This window comes from Pinus tabuliformis, chromosome J, assembly GCF_031772625.1.
Source record: "Pinus tabuliformis cultivar Carrire ecotype Pingquan chromosome J, CPIR1, whole genome shotgun sequence".
NCBI lineage: Eukaryota > Viridiplantae > Streptophyta > Pinopsida > Pinales > Pinaceae > Pinus > Pinus tabuliformis.
This window is the reverse complement of record NC_142295.1, coordinates 453,027,743-453,053,647: the sequence shown is the minus strand read 5'-3', so window position 1 is coordinate 453,053,647 and position 25,905 is coordinate 453,027,743. Positions and strand designations below refer to the sequence as shown.

Below are 25,905 nucleotides of genomic sequence, written 5' to 3'. Positions count from 1 at the left end.
TTTTAATGTGTAAAAACCCATCCTACATGGTGTATTTTGATCAGCCTAGTAGGAAATGGCTAGTTGATCATTTTTTGGGTGATAACACTAGTGTTGAACCTTTCTTTCATATGATGTATTTGTGGCCCTCCAAGCCCAACATTTGAACCAACACTCTAATACCACTTTGTAACACTCCCTCCCACCCCCTTGTACTATCTTGGGATGCGTGAGGTTTTACTTATTTAATTAACATATCCTCTAAGGTTTGTTATGAATATGGGGTTAGGAATATCCTCTTACCTTAATGTCTTCAAACCACAAAATTGATGCCACCATTATGATAACCTCATTGGAAGTTTTCTGGGGATATATATTTTATCTCTATATAACTCTCGGATTGAGAGTTATGCCCTTCTAGAGTTTTACCAATCATATAAGGCCCCATCAACATTGGGTAGCCACTTGGCATCAACGTGGCACCCTTGCATGGCCCTTATTATACTACCACATCAACTTGATAGGCTCCATGTTATTATGGTACTTCCATGTGGAATTACCACATCATCATTTTATCAATCCATGTCACCTTGGGTTCCTACATGGCATCAACATGGCCACTTCCATGCCATCTATAATGTGGAGCCCACAGGGTCCTCCTCCTTGTGTTTTGTGAGGTATTCATTGTTATACAGACTTATGTCAACCTAATTTTGGTCAGGTCTACAAACCCACATCATATCGGGTCGGTGCGATGCTCCATCGCTGTTAATTCTTCATAATCAGGTGATGGGTGGTGAGCAATGTTTGAGTGTCATGTCGGAACCAAGTTTATATCAATGTTGCCTAAGTACTTTACCACCCCAATAATTCAATGATAAATAAAGGAGAAAGGGGCAACAAGCGGTGAGAAGTGGAAAGGTTCTGCAACAAAACCATGGTCATGTCAGCCAAATTGTCTATGTGCTCATCATCAAGGATACATTCTCAAGTGCTTATTGATGGGAAGTGACCATTGGTTGGTAGTGAGGTTCCACATGGCCACTTCCATGTCAAATTGGTGTGGGGCCCACCCCTTCGTCATTTTGCAACACTTTTCTAATATGTCTAGCTTGTGCCCAATCCAATACTTCATTGTATTATCAAACCTTACCATTCCTTGGAATCCCAAATCAATGGATCCACTAGTGGTTTGAGATTGATTCATTCAAGCACCCATTTAGGCCTTTCAAAATGGTATTAACCTTACCATCCTACAAATCCCCTAAAACTATTTGTAGTATAATAATAGGTTCAGTCCTAATGTAATTTGGGCCATGCATAAGGAAACTACATATTATTAGCCTAATACCCAGGATCACTACATTTTTGCAGAAACTCAAAATCCAAATTAAGGAAAGGTAGGAATTCCAAAGCCCAAGTGTTGCATCTCTAAATATGTTCCAAGTTAGTTAATTTCATCATTTGGGTAGGATTATGTCATTCATTAGTGAGGAGACATACAAGTTTATCCAACTACAAAAGAGAGCTAAAAACCATATCAAAACAATAAATCTTATGATTTCATGGCTAATTACAACTCCATGTTATAGAAACATATAAGTATGCATAACTTGTAGGTTTTAGCCTTGTACAGATGATACCTACAAACAAATTCTTAAAAAATAGAAAATATAAAATGGCATGAACATAAAATACACACAAATAAATTTCTCTTGGAACCCAAAACTGAGAAAACCATATTGATTTTTTATTATATTCTTTTCAATGTTACAATACATTATATACATGCCAAAGCATTCATAAAGCCCCCAATCCGTTAACTGTGGATTAGAACATAATCATAGTTCCTTTGACCACATCTAGAAAACCATGGGAAAAACCAAAATGTCTAAAACCATGCACAAAACCATGGGCGGATTATATTCATGCAAATAATATAATACATACCCAACATAACTTACAAATCATCACATCATTCTTAAACTAAGAAATCGTTATATCTCACCAACTACCCATTTAACAAACAACATATAGGTTAAAATTATATCATTTATTATGACCTACAATCATGACTATGACAATGAGTTGTCTAAATTCATAAACATATAATATAGTTGAGAACTCATAAAATAATATATTACTAAGTGAACCTGAAATAATCATTCATAGTCATGTAAGTGATGTTGCAATTATTATGGCTAGGAATTCACAGCCGTAAGGATCTATTGCTCTGTGATCTTTTCCCTAAAGATCACTAGACCATATAAGTGTGCAAGTGTAAAACAAGCAAATGATTCAAACGATTCATAAGTAAGCTATGCATACATAATTAATAAAACAGGGTTATGTGAGTTACTAGATTAAATGCAAGTCCTAGTCTCTATTGGTTTAACTAGTGCGGGGGAACATTGAACCTCACTCCAAATCTCCAATATCCTAGATACCTGCATACAAAAACCAATAAAAACCAGGACTATCTCACAAACCTTCCTGCAATAATGTTAGCACAACAAATATTGATGATATATAACCAACATACATGACATGAATAACATATCAATTTCAAAAGAACACCAATAACATGATGGAAAGGGAATCAACCTTCATTAATGAAAATGTAGTACATGTAAATATATATCTCACACACATGAGATGGCCTCTCCTCTAGCTTAGCGGCCTCGTCTCCTTCAAATTCCTTCTATGTCTATAACAATGACAATAATCTCCAACTCAAGCTCTAGAATTTCAGAACTAATCTGACCCCTTAGGTGTGATGAGAATAAATAATCTTTTTGGCCTCCCTAATGGAATGGATCTAGATGCTTACGGGGAAGAGAAGTTAAGAAACTTCTCTAATAATTCACCCCTTTTCAAGTCTTATGGATAAGTTATTGATCAAATCTCCTATGGAATGAAAGATTCTACAAAAAATGTATAGACGTGTTGTGGAAACATAACAACCCCCCATTTTTAATTATTATCTTCATAATAATAATGGGGATTCTCTATTTAAATTTTGGCCATATCACTCCATATCACTCCTTTAATGCTTTGGTTTGGATAAATTTGCAGGATTTTCACTTTCTTCATATTTGCATTTGTTGGAAAGTTGGCATTGTTTGAATGGTTGGTGGCACTAGGTATATTGAAATTGATGTCAATCAGACTAGCATTAAGGTAAGGGACGAAAAATGTTAGCATTAGTGAGCATGTTGTTCACGGGGAGTCCCATGGTTGTTGTAGTTTTCTGTAGAGAATCATCATAGTAGTAGGCTTAGTGAAGAAGCCATAAAAAGATGACTATGATGTTTGGGAGTTCTAGAGTTTGGAGGAGATTATGTCTCAAGAGATCAACTCAGTTTCTCCTGAAAGTGGCATAGTTAGATAGTGTTCTAGAAAATGTTTCTAATGGTATGTTGAAGTCTAAAAAAGGCCTTATGGATCAAGAGTTACATTTAGTTGAAGTTTTTAGATAGAAAATCTCATTCGCTTAGGACTATGCCACTTTCAGGACATAAAATCTCATTCACTCAGGACAAAAAATATCATTTGCTAACAAATGTTGGACTAAGGTGAGTCAGGCCTAATCGAAGGTCAGGCCGCGTAGCAGAGTTAGCAGGAGAATAAAATCCCCGACCACCCAACCTCCAACCTGTGTGGGACCAGCGCCAAGTTATGATATGGGTCTAGTCGGGACCAGTCAGAAGTCAGATCATGCAACGAAGCTTAGTAGGAAGAAAAAATCCCCCAATTACCAAACCCCCGACCTATGTGGGACCCGATATAGGCAAACAAGTGGAAGAATGTGATTGGGTCACAGTGATGTGTTGGCAACAATGTGGCAGAGACATCAACATGAAATGGAAGTACAGAGGACACGTGGTAGGCATATTTTACGTCTGTGGGTGGAGTAATGGTCCAAATCTAGGTGACAAGTGTCACCATACAAAAGGTTCCACGTGGCCCAACTGATGTTAGCATGACGTAAGCTAATGATGTGGCAGAATCTCAAAGTTTTTTCTAAGGGGTTTATTGTGAATTTTTTACTGTGTATTTAGTTTTCGGTGTTGAATGAATAAAATAAGCCAAAATAGTGAAAAAGGACCCAATTTGAGCCTATAGGAAAATTGAACCTTCAATCTAGTCAGGCCTATGGGAAATTCGGGGTCGAGGCAAATGTAGATGCATAAGCACGCAGAGTGGGACAACTCATGACCTCATGACCAACATTCAAAGGTGTGCCTAGGAGTCAGTTTTGCAGTGCTTTTCAATGTTAAATAATTGTTAGGCCTCCAAGTCTAGTCATGAAGTCAGAGGAAAACACGGATGCATAATAGGTGAAGCGGGCCAACCCACGATATTTTGACCTCCCATCCAACATTGAATGGCAGTGCACCATAGATGTTTCCAATATTAATGACGAAAGCAGAGAACAAAGGCACAAGGCAACGAGGAACACACTTACACAAATACTTTCGTAGAGTCAATAGTGAATGTCGTAGGTAGGAGATTGAGATAAGAAAGGACCATGATTTTCAAAGGTTGCAATTGAATTCAAAATATCCATGCTTGAGATTTCTTTCATGCCTCATAGAATTAAATGAAGAGAATAGCTCAAGGATTACATACCAACAGTTATGGGCTCTAGTGGTGTGTTATAGATGCAGATGTCATGTATGAGACACAACAACATGATGGAGTGTCATGTTGATTGTATAAGTAAAATTCAATGGAAGTACTCCTAGAATACACAATTTGAATGAGAATTTATTTCCTAGTATGGAAGACACTCAAGTGGACATTATTTGCATTAATTGTAATGCAGTTACAGTTGGATCCCATTCTCAGTGATTAATACAGTTGCAATAACCTTGCATTCTGATGTAACAACAACATGGAGATCCATGCAGAAGTACACTTCTGGGCACTGTTTTGCAGAGACAATATCAATCACAGTGCAACAAAGGAACACAACAGTGGAGAGCAGTTATGAGAAGTGGGCGAATGGAAAATTATTGATTGTTACAGAGAGTAGTGTTATGGGTGTGTGACTGAGCTAAGAATCTGTTATCACTGAAAATTTTGTTGCCAAAATTTCTCAGACTAGCTTAAGGACAAAGTGTTTCCGCAGCGCATAGATCCTTTTAGCAATTTCGCAGCGCAACATGTTTAGGCGATTTCGTAGCGCATAATTCATAATTTTGCACTGGCTGCGCTACGAAATTGGGGATTTGTTCGAGTTTTCAGTGGAGGCCAAAATCCTGGCATGCCTATTGTATAGAGTTCTGCTTCCCTCCAGAAATGCAGATGAGAGCAGCGACAGTGTTTTCAAGGAAGCAGTGCATTAAGCTCGTTTGTAGCAACACAGATTTGCTCAGTGCTCTCCCTGAGACGAATACCTTGAAGATCCTTTCCTGGGACAATCGCCTTTCTCAAGTCAATGAAGCCCTTCTGATCCCAACTCAGGTTAATTATGTTGGAAAAGCAGCAAATATATACCCCATGCCATCCTCAACTAATTCAGAGCTCCGAGCCTCTGCCCTGTCATATACATATCCAGAAAGTGGCTCTGAACAATACGATTCAATGGGTCCAAATGAATATTACTATGATCCTTCTTGTTACTATGTCCCTTACTTACCTAAGCATTCTGTTTCATCTTCTCATGTAAATACTTCTGATTACAGTGGTGATTGGTATCGTAATCCTCTGCCATCTCATAATCAACCGTGGTACCTGGGGATTGAAGCTCTGTCAAGCTCATATTACCCGTCTGTTACTAGTGATCTCAGTCCTTATTGTTATTTATCTCAATATGTGCGAGATCCAGTATCTTCAACCACTTGTATTACTTCTCAGGAGGATTGGTCCTTGGCTTCAACTTCCCATTCTCCAAATACCGATAACACAAGTAGCCTTGACTGTCCAATTCAGAGTGACAGTTCCAATTTCTATATATGGTGTCAAAGCGAGCACACACAGGAGAAGCCGTTTGAAGACAAGGTCAATACCGCCCTTTCTGAACATGGACATCCAGATTCTGGGCAAAAGATCAACAAGGCCTATTAATTTAGGATTAAACTCACTGCTTCATCCCTCTTTAATGGATTTTGGATGATAATTCTCCCGAATTAGATCAATCGAAATTTGTGTGATAAAGGTTTCCATGAATGATGCAGAAGAAGTGAGTAGCTTTTGGTGGAGGATATTGCAGAACTAAAGCCAACGGTCTTCTGTGGTGTCCCACGCGTCTTTGATTGCATATATTCAGGTTTAAACCAGAAGATCGCTGCTGGAGGATTTTTGAATAGAAAAGTGTTTGAATTTGCATACAAATACAAGCTTAATAATATGCGCAAAGGGTTGAAACATGAAAAAGCATCTCCACTTTTTGATAAAGTTGTCTTTAGCAAGATTAAACAAGGTCTGGGAGGACGTGTCCGTGTAATGATATCAGGAGCAGCTCCACTTGCAAAACATGTGGCAGAGTTTCTACGAGTAGTCACTTGTTGCCATGTTGTACAGGGCTATGGTTTGACAGAAACTTGTGCAGGAAGTTTTGTTTCCCTGCAAAATGTAATGTCAATGATCGGGACTGTTGGTCCACCTGTTCCGAATATTGATGTCTACCTTGAGTCTGTCCCTGAAATGGGATATGATGCACTTTCAGAAGTACCGCGTGGAGAGGTTTGTATAAGGGGCAAAACCTTATTTGCTGGTTATTACAAGCATGAAGACCTTACAAATGAGGTTTTGGTTGATGGTTGGTTTCACACAGGTGACATTGGGGAGTGGCAGAAAAAATATATATATATATTTAAGCTTTCACAAGGAGAATATGTTGCAGTGGAAAATCTCGAGAATGTGTATGGCCAGTGTTCTGCTATTGATTCGATTTGGGTTTACGGAAATAGCTTCGAATCTTGTCTGGTTGCTGTTGTTATACCTAATCAAAGAGCACTTGAAACTTGGGCCACAGATAATGGACAAACTGGAGATTTTACTGCATTGTGCCAAAATCCCAAGGCAAAAGAATACATTTTGAATGAACTTAATGCAGTTGCTAAAAGTAGCAAGTTAAAGGGTTTCGAGTGTAACTTTAGTTGACCGACTACTGCCCTCCAATCTGCAGGCAATACACAGAATTGAATGTTGAATAGCTAGTAGTATTTGACAAAAGGTTTCTCCTAGGAAAGCTCTCTCGTCTGCACAATGAATGAAATGCATTAGTTTAGAGATTTTTTCTACTGATGAATTTCATTTAACTGTAATGTTATCCACTCCAGGATTTGCAAGAATTTCAAGCATGAATGTTATGAGCATTGATAAGTTATTTGTGAGCAAGGTGGCAGAGCAGTTAAAATCTCAGGGGAAATTGAAATTGTTTAAAACGGTTTCGCAGTTTCGCAGCGCGCTACGAAACTGCGAAACTGCTGTAGGTGTTGTTTTTAAAAGCAGGCAAACAGTTTAATGGAAGAATCAGAAATTTGCAAAGGGAACACCTCAGTGACATGAAAGGGATCAAAGGAAGCTGCTACAGCCATTCAACATTTGCCAGGTGTACCTTTAACAAAAGGTGAAATCTTTTAACCTAAGTTTAAGATTTTTGGTTATAAAGCCACTTTATTCTCGGTGATTAGGGTTTGGAGAAGAGCTGCATACGAAAAGTTTTGGTTGGCACACCTGTCTACCAAGGAAGCCTCCAGCATATCAGGAGCATGGTGTTACCCTATTCTCTTGGGTTATTAAAGAATTAAAGTATCCACTGCTGCATACTCGGTGATGGGGGACCAGAACCGAAAATTTAGGGATATTTTCCGCCAATACAGAACAGATCAAAGCCTTTGGTATTCAAAGCCAGCATGGGACATTAATTGCCCATATTATGCCATCTCATGCCATCTCAGCTGAACGAAGAGAAAGCCAGGTGCCAAAGCTGCAAGGAGGAATCAATTTATGAAGAAGATAGAGTTAGAGTTATAGTTGGTTTAGGACTCTTAAACACTACAGTTAGTTCCTTATTGTATTTATGAGTTTGTTAAAAGCAAATAGGTGTCATTAGTGGCAGTCATCGAGCTCCCCTCATGCTGGAGGAGGAAGCTCCAAGTAGTTAGAGTCATGTTTCTATATATAGCTGAATCGTCTATGTAACAAGGGTTGGATGTTTTGACAAAAGACAAGTCTATTTTGGTTTATGTATAGCAGATTTCAGTAATGCAAATGACTGTTGTTTCTTCTCAGGATTCACAATAGATCTTATTGTTCAAATGTATGATGGTTTATTCTCTTAGTGCTCTTTTACAGTTTTGTTATTGCATAATCACTCAGAACTCATGTATCATGCTCTGACTTCCTGTATGCCTTGGCAAACTGTGTTTTATGTAAGTTGTGTTTGAACATTAGATGTAAAGTGCCCTGATTTCTATGAAAGGATAGTGCCATTGTTTACTGAGATTTTAGTGACTCCATAAGCCCAATGGGAATCAATTTGATATTTGTCCAGCCAACAAATTTTCTTCATGTGTCTTGTAAGAGTTAGCCATCTTGTTCAATATTAATAACCTGTGAGAGAGCCCTCTCAGACTAAGGAGGCTAAGCCTTAGTTAAAAGCCTGGTTTGAAACAGTTACACAGAGTCTTGCTGATTGGCAGCCTTCAGTGCTTGATTTTGTGATAACATTTTGGTGCGTCTACCGGGAGCCTGAAGATTATTCATTCCCGAAATCATGAAGCTGAACTTCTGAAGGTAGCAGGAGCTCAGAAGGTTTTTGAGGCTGCAAAACTACCTTGGCGACTCCACACATCAAATAAAGAATTGGAAGGTGACTCCACTGCTACAAGTTCAGTAGCTTGATGAAGTTTCAAGATGAATTCCACTGCAAGAATGAATGCCAGGTATGCTCCTATGAATCGGTCTCATATCCTTGGTTTTCCAAATCCTATGCCAGAGGTTGATTGGTTAGATGATCTTCCAATATTCAAAGATGAAAAGAAGTACAATGCTGCTCTTCATCTGGTTAAATTCCATATGCATGTACGCAGTCTTAAGGTTCATTTCCCTGAAGATTGTCTCATGAAAATGTTTATGACCACTTTAGAAGGAAAAGCATGGTCTTGGTATAAAAGTCTGGAGAATGGTTCAATATATTCACCTGCTAGTTTTCATGATGAATTCTGTGAAATGTATAAAGAATGTTATCCTTCCTTATTGCTGCTCAAAAATTGCTGTAGACATTCTTTAGCTCTTATTCAATACTTGGAGGATTGTTATGATGATGATGAATTTACGGATGAAGAAATTTTAGAGGCTCTTCATAACAATGTATTTCAGCACCAAGAAGAAAGTATAACATCTATTGAAACGCAGCATGAATATTAGCAGGAGTTTACTTGTGAAAACCATGTTTTATCCTTAGATATTGATGTAGAGATGCAGCAGATTTGTCAGGCTTCAGATCATGATGAAGATGAAATTGATTGCACCCAGCAAGAAGAAGTACTGGAAGATAGTTTTTACAACCCTCAGGCAGAGGAAAAGCTTGTTCAATTTTGTAATTCCTTGCAGCAGCTTACTTCAAATAATGATCATAGTAGTGAGGAAAATTACATTGTTTGTAGGCAGCATTCAGAAAAGCAGTTCGATAGCATATCAAAAGAACCTTGTGTGGTTGAGAATCAATTGTCTAGAGATGTAGAATGTTATGATGATCATCAACATAACCATGTATTCTTTGACCCTATAGGTGAATATATGGATAAGCTTTGCACTCCGGTCCTTCATTTTCATTTGCATTATGAAGACCAAGTATATTATGAGTCGATTTGGTCATCCTATTACCATGGTTATTTTGAGGTTGAATGCAGTCAAGAGCCTCCAATATCAGAGAAGACAATTGATTGGCTTTATTGGAAATATCATGTTGCTTGAGCTACAAGTGGAGCTTGCAGCTGATAGGGTAGGTAGGTAGGAAAGTGCAAATAAGCTCAAGGTTGACTGAGCAAATTTTTTTTAGTAGTGGTAGATATAGACTTCTTTCTCCTACAGTGATCATCAAACTTAAGCCCGAGGTGAAGGCCCAAGATGCTGGAAAGGGATGCTTGTCAAGCAAATTTCTGTTTGTCATAAATTTTATAAGGCACTGGAACTGCAGGTTCTTAGTGTACCACAAGGGCACACTATCCCAAGTGGAGCCACTGTTATCACTGAAAATTTTGTTGCCAAAATTTCTCAGACTAGCTTAAGGACAAAGTGTTTCCGCAGCGCATAGATCCTTTTAGCAGTTTCGCAGCGCAACATGTTTAGGCGATTTCGTAGCGCATAATTCATAATTTTGCACTGGCTGTGCTACGAAATTGGGGATTTGTTCGAGTTTTCAGTGGAGGCCAAAATCCTGGCATGCCTATTGTACAGAGTTCTGCTTCCCTCCAGAAATGCAGATGAGAGCAGCGACAGTGTTTTCAAGGAAGCAGTGCATTAAGCTCGTTTGTAGCAACACAGATTTGCTCAGTGCTCTCCCTGAGACGAATACCTTGAAGATCCTTTCCTGGGACAATCGCCTTTCTCAAGTCAATGAAGCCCTTCTGATCCCAACTCAGGTTAATTATGTTGGAAAAGCAGCAAATATATACCCCATGCCATCCTCAACTAATTCAGAGCTCCGAGCCTCTGCCCTATCATATACATATCCAGAAAGTGGCTCTGAACAATACGATTCAATGGGTCCAAATGAATATTACTATGATCCTTCTTGTTACTATGTCCCTTACTTACCTAAGCATTCTGTTTCATCTTCTCATGTAAATACTTCTGATTACAGTGGTGATTGGTATCGTAATCCTCTGCCATCTCATAATCAACCGTGGTACCTGGGGATTGAAGCTCCGTCAAGCTCATATTACCCGTCTGTTACTAGTGATCTCAGTCCTTATTGTTATTTATCTCAATATGTGCGAGATCCAGTATCTTCAACCACTTGTATTACTTCTCAGGAGGATTGGTCCTTGGCTTCAACTTCCCATTCTCCAAATACCGATAACACAAGTAGCCTTGACTGTCCAATTCAGAGTGACAGTTCCAATTTCTATATATGGTGTCAAAGCGAGCACACACAGGAGAAGCCGTTTGAAGACAAGGTCAATACCGCCCTTTCTGAACATGGACATCCAGATTCTGGGCAAAAGATCAACAAGGCCTATTAATTTAGGATTAAACTCACTGCTTCATCCCTCTTTAATGGATTTTGGATGATAATTCTCCCGAATTAGATCAATCGAAATTTGTGTGATAAAGGTTTCCATGAATGATGCAGAAGAAGTGAGTAGCTTTTGGTGGAGGATATTGCAGAACTAAAGCCAACGGTCTTCTGTGGTGTCCCACGCGTCTTTGATCGCATATATTCAGGTTTAAACCAGAAGATCGCTGCTGGAGGATTTTTGAATAGAAAAGTGTTTGAATTTGCATACAAATACAAGCTTAATAATATGCGCAAAGGGTTGAAACATGAAAAAGCATCTCCACTTTTTGATAAAGTTGTCTTTAGCAAGATTAAACAAGGTCTGGGAGGACGTGTCCGTGTAATGATATCAGGAGCAGCTCCACTTGCAAAACATGTGGCAGAGTTTCTACGAGTAGTCACTTGTTGCCATGTTGTACAGGGCTATGGTTTGACAGAAACTTGTGCAGGAAGTTTTGTTTCCCTGCAAAATGTAATGTCAATGATCGGGACTGTTGGTCCACCTGTTCCGAATATTGATGTCTGCCTTGAGTCTGTCCCTGAAATGGGATATGATGCACTTTCAGAAGTACCGCGTGGAGAGGTTTGTATAAGGGGCAAAACCTTATTTGCTGGTTATTACAAGCATGAAGACCTTACAAATGAGGTTTTGGTTGATGGTTGGTTTCACACAGGTGACATTGGGGAGTGGCAGAAAAAAAAAATATGTATTTAAGCTTTCACAAGGAGAATATGTTGCAGTGGAAAATCTCGAGAATGTGTATGGCCAGTGTAATGCTATTGATTCGATTTGGGTTTACGGAAATAGCTTCGAGTCTTGTCTGGTTGCTGTTGTTATACCTAATCAAAGAGCACTTGAAACTTGGGCCACAGATAATGGACAAACTGGAGATTTTACTGCATTGTGCCAAAATCCCAAGGCAAAAGAATACATTTTGAATGAACTTAATGCAGTTGCTAAAAGTAGCAAGTTAAAGGGTTTCGAGTGTAACTTTAGTTGACCGACTACTGCCCTCCAATCTGCAGGCAATACACAGAATTGAATGTTGAATAGCTGGTAGTATTTGACAAAAGGTTTCTCCTAGGAAAGCTCTCTCGTCTGCACAATGAATGAAATGCATTAGTTTAGAGATTTTTTCTGCTGATGAATTTCATTTAACTGTAATGTTATCCGCTCCAGGATTTGCAAGAATTTCAAGCATGAATGTTATGAGCATTGATAAGTTATTTGTGAGCAAGGTGGCAGAGCAGTCAAAATCTCAGGGGAAATTGAAATTGTTTAAAACAGTTTCGCAGTTTCGCAGCGCGCTACGAAACTGCGAAACTGCTGTAGGTGTTGTTTTTAAAAGCAGGCAAACAGTTTGATGGAAGAATCAGAAATTTGCAAAGGGAACACCTCAGTGACATGAAAGGGATCAAAGGAAGCTGCTACAGCCATTCAACATTTGCCAGGTGTACCTTTAACAAAAGGTGAAATCTTTTAACCTAAGTTTAAGATTTTTGGTTATAAAGCCACTTTATTCTCGGTGATTAGGGTTTGGAGAAGAGCTGCATACGAAAAGTTTTGGTTGGCACACCTGTCTACCAAGGAAGCCTCCAGCATATCAGGAGCATGGTGTTACCCTATTCTCTTGGGTTATTAAAGAATTAAAGTATCCACTGCTGCATACTCGGTGATGGGGGACCAGAACCGAAAATTTAGGGATATTTTCAGCCAATACAGAACAGATCAAAGCCTTCGGTATTCAAAGCCAGCATGGGACATTAATTGCCCATCTTATGCCATCTCATGCCATCTCAGCTGAACGAAGAGAAAGCCAGGTGCCAAAGCTGCAAGGAGGAATCAATTTATGAAGAAGATAGAGTTAGAGTTATAGTTGGTTAAGGACTCTTAAACACTACAGTTAGTTCCTTATTGTATTTATGAGTTTGTTAAAAGCAAATAGGTGTCATTAAGTGGCAGTCATCGCACTCCCCTCATGCTGGAGGAGGAAGCTCCAAGTAGTTAGAGTCATGTTTCTATATATAGCTGAATCGTCTATGTAACAAGGGTTGGATGTTTTGACAAAAGACAAGTCTATTTTGGTTTATGTATAGCAGATTTCAGTAATGCAAATGACTGTTGTTTCTTCTCAGGATTCACAATAGATCTTATTGTTCAAATGTATGATGGTTTATTCTCTTAGTGCTCTTTTACAGTTTTGTTATTGCATAATCACTCAGAACTCATGTATCATGCTCTGACTTCCTGTATGCCTTGGCAAACTGTGTTTTATGTATGTTGTGTTTGAACATTAGATGTAAAGTGCCCTGATTTCTATGAAAGGATAGTGCCATTGTTTACTGAGATTTTAGTGACTCCATAAGCCCAATGGGAATCAATTTGATATTTGTCCAGCCAGCAAATTTTCTTCATGTGTCTTGTAAGAGTTAGCCATCTTGTTCAATATTAATAACCTGTGAGAGAGCCCTCTCAGACTAAGGAGGCTAAGCCTTAGTTAAAAGCCTGGTTTGAAACAGTTACACAGAGTCTTGCTGATTGGCAGCCTTCAGTGCTTGATTTTGTGATAACAGAATCAATGAGAGAAGGTGTATCATAGGGTCTAGACCTGAGCTGGTTGAGCAGCAAAGAGCACAGTTTGAAGGAGGACTAGGGAACTTAAGGAAATGAAATGATATTGTAGCAAGCCAAAATTGCATTTCTATGTATATGCATTCACCTCTATTTTCAGTTTGAAAATTATATGAAAAGTAGAAGAGTGGCTAGAACAGGTAGTAGCCTGCATTCATATGAGGTTGATGCCTCTTGGAAAGTAGTGGCTTTCTATCCTAAGGGGGTTGGTGCTTCTTGTGAGTGGGTTCTCATAAAAAAATTTATGTAATTAAGTAGGTGCTTAATTTACATCATAACAAGAAACAGATTGGTGGTTTTTTCCCTTTGGGTTTCCATGTAAAAATACCGTGTCAATATGTGTGTGTTGCTAATGTGATGGATTGTGTGTACATGTGAATATTGTATCTTGTTGTTTATTTTTATTGTGTATGAATTCCCTCACAAGTATTGACAATAGTGAAAATAGTTAAAGATTTATACTTAAAGGTTTAAGAACCTCACTATTACTAATTCACTCCCCCCCCCCCCCAGTAATTCCTTATTCCAACAATTGGTATCAGAGCCAAGTTCCTTAAGGAAAATAATAACCACTGGAAGGTAGATCCTTAAGGAATTATTTATAATAAAGAGAGTCAATACGCTGACTCAAGAAATATACTAGTATTTGATGGGGAAAATTATGCCTTTTGGAAAGTTAAAATGCAATCTTATCTTATGTCCCTAGGAGTAGATGTTTGGAGTTCAAAAATATTAGATTACGATGTTCCTGATATTCCCCCCATAGATGCAGATAGTAAAAAGGTGTATGTAAATAATTCTAAAGCCAAGAATTCCATTCTCTTTGGCCTTAGTCAATCTAATCTTGTAAAGGAGATGCACTATAAGTCTGCCAAGGAAGTGTGGGTGAAGTTCAATCAGAGTCATGAAGGAGACAATAGGTTCAAGCAAGCCAATCTTCAAACCTTGAAAATGAGTTGTGAAAGCTTAAAAATGAGTGAAGAAGAAAGCATAGAATAATACTTCCTTAGAGTTGATGAAGTAACTAATATGAATAGAGGGTGGTGAAGCTATCAAAGAAGATATAATTGTTAAAAATGTTTTAAGATCTTTACCCATGAGATTTAATGCCAAAATATATTCCATTGATGAGATGTCTGATCTATATAATCTCACGGTGGACCATATTCTTGGTACTCTCATAGCATATGAGATGAGAGTATGAAAAGAGAATTCCGAACTGAAGGAAGCAAGCATTCAAGGTGTCCAAGAAGGCTAAGGAGCACACATGTCATCAATATTTCTCTAGTTGTGAATCTAATCATGAGCTGGCACAGTTTTCCAAGAAACTAAAGAGTGGCTTAGGAAAGTATAAATGGAAGCTACCCTTTAAATGCTTTGATTTTGGAAGAGTTGGACATTTCTTGTCCAAGTTCCCTTACAAAGAAATGACAGAAAAAGGAAGATGATCAGAAATTTAGAGGAAAATCTCAAAAACATTAGAAGAAGAATCTTTCTAAGAAAAAGGGACTCTACTCAAAAGAGGATAGCTCAGCACCAGAATTAGATAGCGAAAACTCCTCACAAGATGATTCAAATGAGTATTTACTCATGGCATTTGGAGAAGACTCCAAGAAACAAAATATTACAGACTCTAAAGAGGGAGAAGAAGAGGTAGGAGTAATGGACTTTGAAGGGAAGATCATTAGTGCTCTTGATGAGTTAAAGAAGGCCAAGAGAAAGAAAAAGTAGCTAAAATAACAACTACAACGTGCTGAAAAAGGTATGTACAACTCATACAATGAGGAGTTTGTTTATAAAAAAGAAAAGCTTGAAGAATACATTAAAAGAATAGATTGTTTAGCTCTTCCGTAAGAAGAAAAACAACCTATGAGAAATTAGAAGATGAGAACAAGTATATAAAGCAAGAGTTTTTCAAATTAAAGAGGTAAATGATTTCCAAAACATGCAAAGATGACATTTTGTCTCTGAAAACCAAATTAGAAGAATCTAAATGAAAAGAATAAGTTCTTAATGACTTGATCTGTGAATGGGAAGAAAATTGTCAAAGTCTTGAGGAAGAAGTTGTCTCTCTAAGAACAGATCTTGAAATATTGGAGACCGAGAAGGGTATAAATAAAAAGATGGTAAAGGGAACAAGAAATTTAGATCAGGTTCTGCAAATTCAAAGGTATCCAGAAGACAAATTAGGCCTGGGATACTCTACACCATTGCAATATTCTACGGGGGAAATGAATTTCAGGTATGCAGGATTTAAGGAAACCTAGAGCCATGCAAAGATGCATCAAGAAATAATCATTGAAGATATAAAGGTAGCAATCCGGAGAGGAGCCCTTCACTGGAGTAATAATAATTCTAATTTCCCAAAGGAGTCACACCACTTGAGGATAAATCAATCAACAAGACAACAAAGGTAACTTCATGCACAAACTCATGAACTGTCTAACTTCAGGTACTCCCATTTTTGTTATGGTATCATAAATGCCATGTCTTTAGACACAAAGATGTTGACTGTGGAAGGGTCAAAGTTGAAAGAGATGAAAATTCTAGATAAAATAAGTATAAGAATTACAAACCTCAAAACTCTCCTCCCAGAGATAGAAATCCCTTCTCTCCCCTGATGGATGATGTTGAATGCTTCAAGTGCAATAAATTTGGGCACAAGGAAAGTGAATGAAGAAGCATGTTAGTGTATCCATATAAATCCTAGAAAACTTGGCATGGCAACCTTTCTATAGGATAGGTGAACTGGAAACGAAAGTCTAGAAAGAACATGAAATGTGGGCTTGCTCTGTTGGCACATAATCAAGAGAATATATGGCATGTAGATAGTGGTTGTTCCAAGCATACAACCGAGGATAAGAGAAAATTGTTTTTCGCTAAAAGAAAAGGACAGAGGGAACAATGTCCATTTCGGCAACAATGCCCCAACAAGAATTAAGGGTAAGGTCATAGTTAGTCTTGATGAAAATACTAAAGCCCAAAACATGTTGTATGTAGAAGGTCTTAGGCACAACTTGTTTAGTGTAACCCTGATGTGTGATAATGGCTATAATGTAACCTTTCGATCCAAATATTGTGAGATCCGACATGAAGAGAATGGAAATGTGGTGGGAAAGGCACTCAAAACTCACAATAATGTATATGTGTTTGAGGAGTCCAAAGTAAGTTATTATCTGAGCAAAAAAAATGATCCTCGGTTATGGCATAGGAGACTTGGTCATATGAATTTTGACAGTCTAATAAGAATCAACAAGATGGGAGTTGTGAGAGGATTTCCAAGACTATCAAGGCCTGATAATTCAATTTGCAAATCATGTCAATTTGGTAAGAAAACTAGGACACATTTCAAGATAAAAGAATTCTATTCCTCTAAACCACTGGAGCTGTTGGCATTATGATACACATGTTGTACTTGATGGCAACCCACTCATCTCAGATGATAAATTATAGTGCAGCAAAGTTCACGCACTTTCATGAAGATAAAAGTTTATTTCATGTAGAGAAAAGTTCATGCACTTTTATGCAGAGAAAAGTTTATTTCATGTAGAGAAAAGTTCACGCACTTTTATGCAGAGAAAAGTTTATTTCATGTAGCACGCACTTTTATGCAGAGAAAAGTTTATGTAGAGAAAAGTTCACGCACTTTTATGCAGAGAAAAGTTTATTTCATGTAGAGAAAATTTCACGCACTTTTATGCAGAGAAAAGATTATTTCATGTAGAGAAAAAGTTCACGCACTTTCATGCAGAGAAAAGTTCCTTTCATGAAGAGAAAATTTCACGCACTTTCATGGTTGGCTCATGGTATTAGTCCGACAGTTTTTGATCCTATGGTTTTGGTCCGTGATATTGCATCCAAAAGTGTTGATCTCACGCACTTTCATGGTTGGTTCATGGTATTAGTCCTATAGTTTTTGATCCTATGGTTTTGGCTCGTGGTATTGCATCCAAAAGTGTTGATCTCACGCACTTTCATGGTTGGTTCATGGTATTAGTCCAACAGTTTTTTGATCCTATGGTTTTGGACCGTGGTATTGTGGAAGGCCTAAGACTATAAAAGAGGAAGGAGATCATTTGGCAAAGTATCATCGAATGAATTGAATATCTAAAAAGTGCTAGATCTGAAATATTTGTGATTGGGTTATGGTGCAGATCTGGATCTGAATGAAGGAGGAACCTTAGCGCATAAAGAAGGATAAGTTCTTTTGATGGGTCATAATCTTTATGCTTGAATAATAGTATCTTTGCATGATTTTGATCTATAATATGAGGCGCATGCTTGATCTATAAATCTGACAATCTGGGTTAATTAGTGTCTGAATATTTGAAAGAAGGAATTATCCTTTATAGATTTGCACGCAGGTATTAGGTTGTTGAAGTAGCGTATATCTTTTATCTAGCTGCCTCTATCTATTGCTGCAGTATTCTGGGTTTAGAATTTGGTGTGTGGTTACTGTTACTGTGTTCTGGGTACAGCTGTCAGAGAAGTGTTTACTTGATTCAGTGCTAATTGGGAAAAGGAGATTGTTTGATGCAGATATACTTGATGATTGATTGATGTTCATGGATCCAGTTTGAAAATTTATGAAACGTGGTCCCTGGAAGAAAGAGAAGGTTGTAGCCTTCAGTAGGCCAGCACCTACGTACTAGTATCTTGGCTAGTACAAGAGCTAAGGGGGTTGTAGCTCCCTTCCAGGAGAAGTTGGAGAACGAGAGAGGGTTGTAGCTCTCTGCAGGTTGTAGCCTGCGTACTGGTAAAGGACTGCACCAGTACAAAATCATTGTAAAAGGAGTTTCTAATTGAAAGAAGATAGAGACATATTGCAGCAGGTGGTTTTCACCCACATTGGGTTTCCACCTTATATCTAGTGTTCTTTTGTGTGACTATTTTCTTTTCTTGTTCCTGCTCATTATTTTATGATACTGACATACAAAGTAATGATCAATATTTGAAGAATTATTCAAAGTATAAATAAGGAAGATAGATTGATAAGAATTTGATAATACTGATTCACCCCCCCCCCTCTCAGTATTATTTCCAACAGGAGCCAATTCACATAGATATCTGCGGCCCAACCAGAGAAAAAATACCAAGAGGAGAGAGGTATTTTATGTTGCTTATTGATGATTTTACTAGGGCCACTTGGACCATGCTCTTAAAAGAAAAATTAGAAGTGTTTAAACATTTTAAAAAATTTAAAGATCAGGTGGAAAATGAGAAAGATCTAAAGATAAAATACTTCAGCTAGACAAAGGAAGAGAATACACTTCAAGAGAGTTTGAAGAATTCTGTGAAGAGAATTGCATAAGGAGGTAGTATTCTGTGGCTAGAACTCTACAACAAAATGGAGTAGTTGAGAGAAAGAAAAGAACAATCTAGGAGATAGTCAGAGCTATGATGGATGAAGTAGAGGTACTTCCCACCTTCTTGGGAGAAGCAACACATGCCAAAATGTATCTACCAAACAGATCACAACTTAGGCCTAAAAGTGATAAAACTCCCTATGAGTTGTGGAAGGGAAGACCTGCATCACTAAAACACTATAAGGTATTTGGGAGCAAATGATTTATCAAAAGGAATTATAAAGATCTTGGAAAGTTTGATTCATGCATTGATGAGGGTATATTTCGAGGGTGCTTTGCTCGAAGTAAAGGATACAAGTGCCACAACAAAATGACAAAGAGGATTGAAGACTACATTAATGTAGTAATAGATGAAATAGCACCACAATCAGACTCCTCCAGAGGAAACATGAACTCAAATGGAGAAGGGAGTTCAACCATCAGACCATGAAGAAACAGAGTCAGATAAAGAGGGCATAGAAACAAGCACAACTCCAAGGCCCAAAAAACCATCTAGGTATATACAAAAAGAACATCCTAAGATTCAAATTCTTAGATATCAAAGACCTGGGGTTCAAACTAGGAGGGAATTTGTTGGCAGTCCAAGTTGTGCAAATCTTGCTTTTCTATCTTAGGCTGAGCCTAAGAAACTCAGTCAGGCTAGTGAGGACGAGTCCTGGGTGAGAGCTATGAATGAAGAACTTGATCAATTTGAGAAGAATGACACTCTAGATCTTGTTCCAAGACCAAAGAGAAACATATCATAGGAAAAAAATGGGTCTTAAAAAATAAGCTAAATGAGCAAGGTCAAGTAATCAGGAACAAGGATCGATTAGTCTACAAAGGGTATGCCCAGATAGAGGGGATATATTTTGAGGAAACCTTTGCACCAATAGCTAGAATAGAATTTATCAGAATGTTTCTTGTCTTTTCTAGCCATAAAAACATCAAGGTATATCAGATGGATGTAAATTCAATGTTTTTGAATGGAGATATGGAAGAAGAAGTTTATATTTAGTAGCCAGAGGGATTCACGCTCACCGGAAATGAAGGGTTTGTGTGTAAACTGAAAAAGGCCTTATATGGACTCAAACAGGTCCCTAGAGCTTGGTATGCCAGATTGGATAGATATATTCAGGAACAAGGATTTAAGAGGGGCACTACAGATAGAAATATGTACATAAAATTTGGAGATGACCACCTATTGATTGTGGTAGTGTATGCAGATGAAAAAATCTTTGGGAGTGATCTAGAGCAGTTGGGGCATCAATTTAAAAATTGTATGCAAACAAAGTTTGAGATGTCCATGATAGGATAACTGTCCTTTTTATTAGGATTACAAGTTTCATAATCAAAAGATGGGGTATTTATCTCCCAATCCAAATACTTGTGAGAAACGCTGAAGAAATTCAAGCTAGAATATCACAAGACGGTTAGCACCCCCATGGTTATAGGTTGTACGTTATGAAAAGAAGATGAGACATCGATGGCGAATCAAAATATCTACAGATCAATGATAGGGAGCATGTTGTATCTTATAGCATGTAGACCATACACAATGCACGAAGTAGGTCTGGTGGCCAAATTTCAAGCTTGCTCCTGTGAAAGTCATGTCATTGTTGTAAAATGGATTTTCAAATACCTATAAGGGACAACAAACTATGGGTTCTGGTATGCTAGAAGTAGAGAGTTTAAATTGAAGGCCTATACTAATGGTAATTAGGTAGGCGTTATTGATGACAGGAAGAGCACCCTATTGCATCATTATTTTTGGGAAACTTCATAGTGTCCTCGGTCAACAAGAAACAAGGCTCCATTTCTTTACTGAAGAAGAGTATATTGTAGCTACCACTTGTTGCTCACAAATTATTTGGATGAAGCAGATCTTGAAGGACATTAAAGTAGAATTGACTGATGCAATTCCAATCATGTGTGACAACACAAGTGTGATCATCATCTCTAAGAATCTTTTCATGCACTCAAAGACCAAGCATATTCCTATCAAGTTTCGTTTCTTGAGAGAACATGTTGATGCTAATATTATCCGACTTGAATATGTGGCCACTAGAGAACAACTAGCAAACATCATTACTAAGCTAGTTTCAAGAGAGCCCTTTATGTATCTTTGAAAACAAATAGGAGTTGTAACTCCTCATCCCAAATGACTCAATTACAATGAGTATTGGCAGATACTCAACTTGAAGGATCAAAGTAGGTTGCAGTGTTTTAGGGGGAGACTCTAGAAGAATTCTTTGCCATTGATGACAACGGGGGTGAAGATTTATAATGCCAAGGAGAAGAACTATGATGCTTGGTTTCAGGGGGAGCTTAGGATGTTGCCATCAATGCCAAAGGGGGAGATTTATGGATAATTGGCATTGTTTAAATGGTTTGCGGCACTTGGTATGTTGTCGTTGATGTCAACCAGACTAGAATTGAGGTTAGAGGAAACATATGTTAACATTAATGAGAATATTGTTCAGGGGGAGTCTCATGGTTGCTGCAGTGTTCTTTAGAGACATCATAGTAGCAGGCTTAGTGAAGAATCCATAAAAACATGACTATGATGGTTGGTAGTTCAATAATTTGGAGTAGATTATGTCTCAAGAGATCAACTTAGTTTATCATGAAAGTGGCATAGTTAGATTGTGTTCTAGAAAATATTTCCAATGGAAGGTTGAAGTATGGAAAAGGCTTTATGGATTAGGAGTTACAGTTAGTTGAACTTTGTAAACAGAAAATCTCATTCACCCAGGAATTGGGCAGATTTTGAACTAAGGTTGGACTTAGGTGAGTTAGGCCTAGTCGGAGGTCGGGCCGCATAGTAGAGTTAGCAAGAGAACAAAAGCCCCAACCACCTGATCTCCAACCTGTGTGGGACCAGCTCTAGGTCAAGAGATGGGTCTAGTCGGGACTAGTCGAAAGTTTTGTCATGTAGTGAAGCTTAGCAAGAAGAGAAAATCCCCCGACTCCCTGACCCTAGACCTATGCGGAACCTGATACAAGTAAACAAGTGGCATAATGTGATTGGCTAACAGTCATGTGTTGGCAGAAATGTGGTAGATGACATCATCATGATGTGGCAATACGAAGGACATGTGGTAGGCATATTCAACATTCTTGGGTGGCCTAATGGGACAAATCTAGGTGACTCGTGTCACCATACAAAAAGTGCCACACAGACCAAATGATGTCAGCATGACATAAGCTGATGATGTAGTAGAACCTTGAAGGTTACGCCAAGGGGTTGTTTTATCAAAATTTTCCCATGTTTTTGGTTTTCGGCATTGAATGAATAGAATAGGCCAAAACAATGAAAAAGGATCCAAGTCGAGCCTACAAGCAAATCAAACCTCCTAGCTATTTGGGCCTAAGGGTAAGTTAGGGGATTGAGGAAAATACAATCACATAAGAAGACAAAGCAGGCTGACTCACAACCTCCCGACCAACATTGAAAGGTGTGCCCATGAGTCAATTTTGTGGTGTTTTTCAATGTTAAAGAATTGTCAGGCCTCCAGGTCTAGTCGTGAAGTCAAAGGAAAACATGAATGCATAATAGGTGAATCAGGCTTACCCACGACCTTCTAACCTCCCAACCAAAATTGAATGGCAGTGCACTAGAGATATTTCCTATATTCATGTCAATTGTAGAAAACAGAGGCACAAGGTAGCTAGGACCACGATTGCACAGATGATTTAATGGAGTCAATAATGATTGTTGTAGGCAGGGAACTGAGATAAGAAAGGGCCATGATTTGCAAAGGTTGCAATTGACTTCAAAATAACCATGCTTGAGCTTTCTTACATGCCTCATATAATTAAAAGAAGAGAATATCTCAGAGATGCCATACCAACAGTTATGGGCTCTGGTGGTGTGTTGCAGATGCAGATGCCATGTATCAAGCACAACAACGAGATGGAGTACCATGTTGATTGTACAAGAAAAATTCAATGGAGGTACTCCTAGCATGCATAGTTTGACTGAGAATTTATTTCTCAGTATGGAAGACACTCATGTGGACATTCTTTGTATTAAATGTAATGCAGCAAAGGAACAAAACAATGGAGAGAAGTTATGAAAAGTGGGGGAATGCATAATTGTTGTGTTGTAGAGCGCACTGTTGTGGGTGTGTGACGGAGTTAAGTGTCACTGAGAGAAGGTGTATCACAAGGCCTAGGTTATGATAGTTGAGCAGCAAAGAGCACAATTTGAAGGAGAACTAGGGAGCTGAAGGAAAGGAAATGATACTGGAGCAGACCAAATTTGTATTTCTATGTATACGCATTCACCTATATTCTTAGGTTGAAAATTGTATGAAAAGTAGAACAATTGCTAGAGCAGGTAGTTGCCTGCATTCATAAGAGGTTGGTGCCTCTTGGAAAATAATGGCTTGATATGTTAAGGGGGTTGGTGCCTCTTGTGAGTTTTTTCTCACAAACAAATTGATGTAATTAAGTAGGTGCTTAATTTACATCATAACATCAAACAAATTGGTGGTTTTCTCCCTTTGGATTTCCACATAAAAATACCTCTGTCAATATGTGCATGCTGCTCATGTGATGGATTGTGTGTACATGTGAATGCCGTATCTTGTTGTTTATTTGTATTGTGTATGAATGCCCTCAAAAGTAATTGACAGTAGTGAAAAGAATTAAAGATTTATACTTAAAGGTTTGAGAACGTCACTATCACTGATTCACCCCCCGTAATTCTTTATTCCAATAGAATTTTTATCCGTTCATTGAGTGTGATTTCTTGCCAGCTTCCCAACGGCTCTAATTTTGTTGAGTTTGGACTTTCGATTTGAAAATGATGCTTATTCAAAATTTCAGTGATTTTCACCAGCAAAACTTTAAATTGCAAAAATTATATCTTATTTTATTTTATAGATTATTTAATTAATTTGTATGTAAATAAAATTATTTAATTAATTTCATTAGTTTAATTAATTTTAATTAATCTCTTTAATTTAGATTAATTAAAATAATTTTATTTTATTTTACAGTAAATAATTAAATTTTATTTATTTTTTTATTTTTTATTAATTATTAATTAGTTATTAACTTATTAATTAACTACTCTACGTAACCACCACAGCTGAGAACATGTATACATATTGGAATTTTATAACAAAATTTTATAAAATATAAATATATTAAAATTCCAAAAAACTAAAAAATATAAAAAATAATAATAACCCGAGCCCTGCACCCAGAAGCTAATTAAAATTTCATTTCAAAAAATAAGTGGCACCCAGGGCTTCCTAATTGACAAACAAAGTGACTAATTTTTGTTTTAATTAAATAATATAATAATGGAGGGACAGTACACGTGGGCCTCTCCTCATCTCCCTTTCCTTCACGTATGCACGGGTCTTATTTCAAAAAACACTCTGGACCTCTATTTTCTTCGGGCTTCCCTTCCCCTTATAACTCCATCACCTCTCCACCCCGACTCCTTATTCTTCACGGCATCCGGCCCGCCCCTCTTCTCCTACTCTCATCTCCCTCCTCCCCCGTAACTCCCATCATCCACCTCTTAATAAGCAACGGGCTCTTTAATGCAACCCAAAATAACTCTGGTTTTTGTTAATATTTTATTAGAATGATTTTTAATTATTAATTAAATAATGTAATTTTTAAATTTTTATTTTATGTAATTAATTTATAATTTTCGCTTTATTTCAATTTGTAAATATTAATAATTTAATTTAATTTAAATTATTTTGTTATTAAATTTATTAAGAGTTTGAAATTAAAATTTTTAATAAAAAATATCAGATTTTCCTAAGGCATGTTAATTTCTTGAACATTGGCAATTTTGATACCTCAACTTTGGAGGGCTTTATTTTAAGTTCTACGCGTTCAAATGAAGTTCAAGATGGATCATTCGAAAGATAAAACCATGGAGAATATTTTGGAATTGGTTGCAAGAACATATTTGGTCATTAACTATGCCTAAAAATAGCATAAAATGGAGCCTTGAATTTGCACCAAAAAAACCAATTTCTAAATTTGTTTTGGAAAATTTGGTGGCCTGAAACTTCTATTGTTGCATTCGATTATGTCCTTTTGGGCCAAAGATAACATAACAAAGAACAATGGGAGACATCAATTTCATCTATTTTATTAGAATTTGGTTGGAGAGTTTGTTTTCCCAAATTTTGGTATTTTGATTTTAATGAGCAAAGCAATTTATTTTATTGTCAATTTTGATTGGTTTTTGTAGGATATCTATTGGAGAGGATAAAGTTAAGAGATCTTGGAGAAATTATTTTCCACCAAAAAAAGAAAGGAACAGGATTTGCAGATCCAAAATAGATGGATCTAAACTACCTTCCACAACTCTCCAATTTTGGGATTCTTTTTGTGAATTATAAATAATGTTTTAGAGAATTAGGATATGGTTCTTGTTCTCTACAACTTAGTGCGGGAAATTAGATAAACCAATGCTCCCCTTGTGTTTCGTGACATGGAATAACCGCCTCTCATGGATCCTTATCTCTAGTGATGCGATCATTAACTAACACCTGCAGGTTTCGGTCTAATGAAAATCGTGATTCCCAACAAGTGGTATCAAAGCGTAGGGCACCAGTTCGATACACACCCAACTCACGTTGAGGGGGAGATTGCTGGACATTGGATATCTCAACGCTCCTTGTGTGTTTCATGACATGGACTAACCGCCTCTCGTGGATCCTTATCTCTGGTGA

General features: G+C 37.6%; 2 pseudogenes; both read left to right on the top strand.

The window, feature by feature from the left end:
- The first annotated feature begins 6,333 nt into the window (after positions 1 to 6,333).
- On the top strand, positions 6,334 to 7,089 carry LOC149227772 (long chain acyl-CoA synthetase 4 pseudogene; annotated as a pseudogene).
- A 3,323-nt stretch (positions 7,090 to 10,412) lies between these two features.
- LOC149227771 (long chain acyl-CoA synthetase 4 pseudogene) lies at positions 10,413 to 12,216 on the top strand (annotated as a pseudogene).
- Positions 12,217 to 25,905: the final 13,689 nt, after the last annotated feature.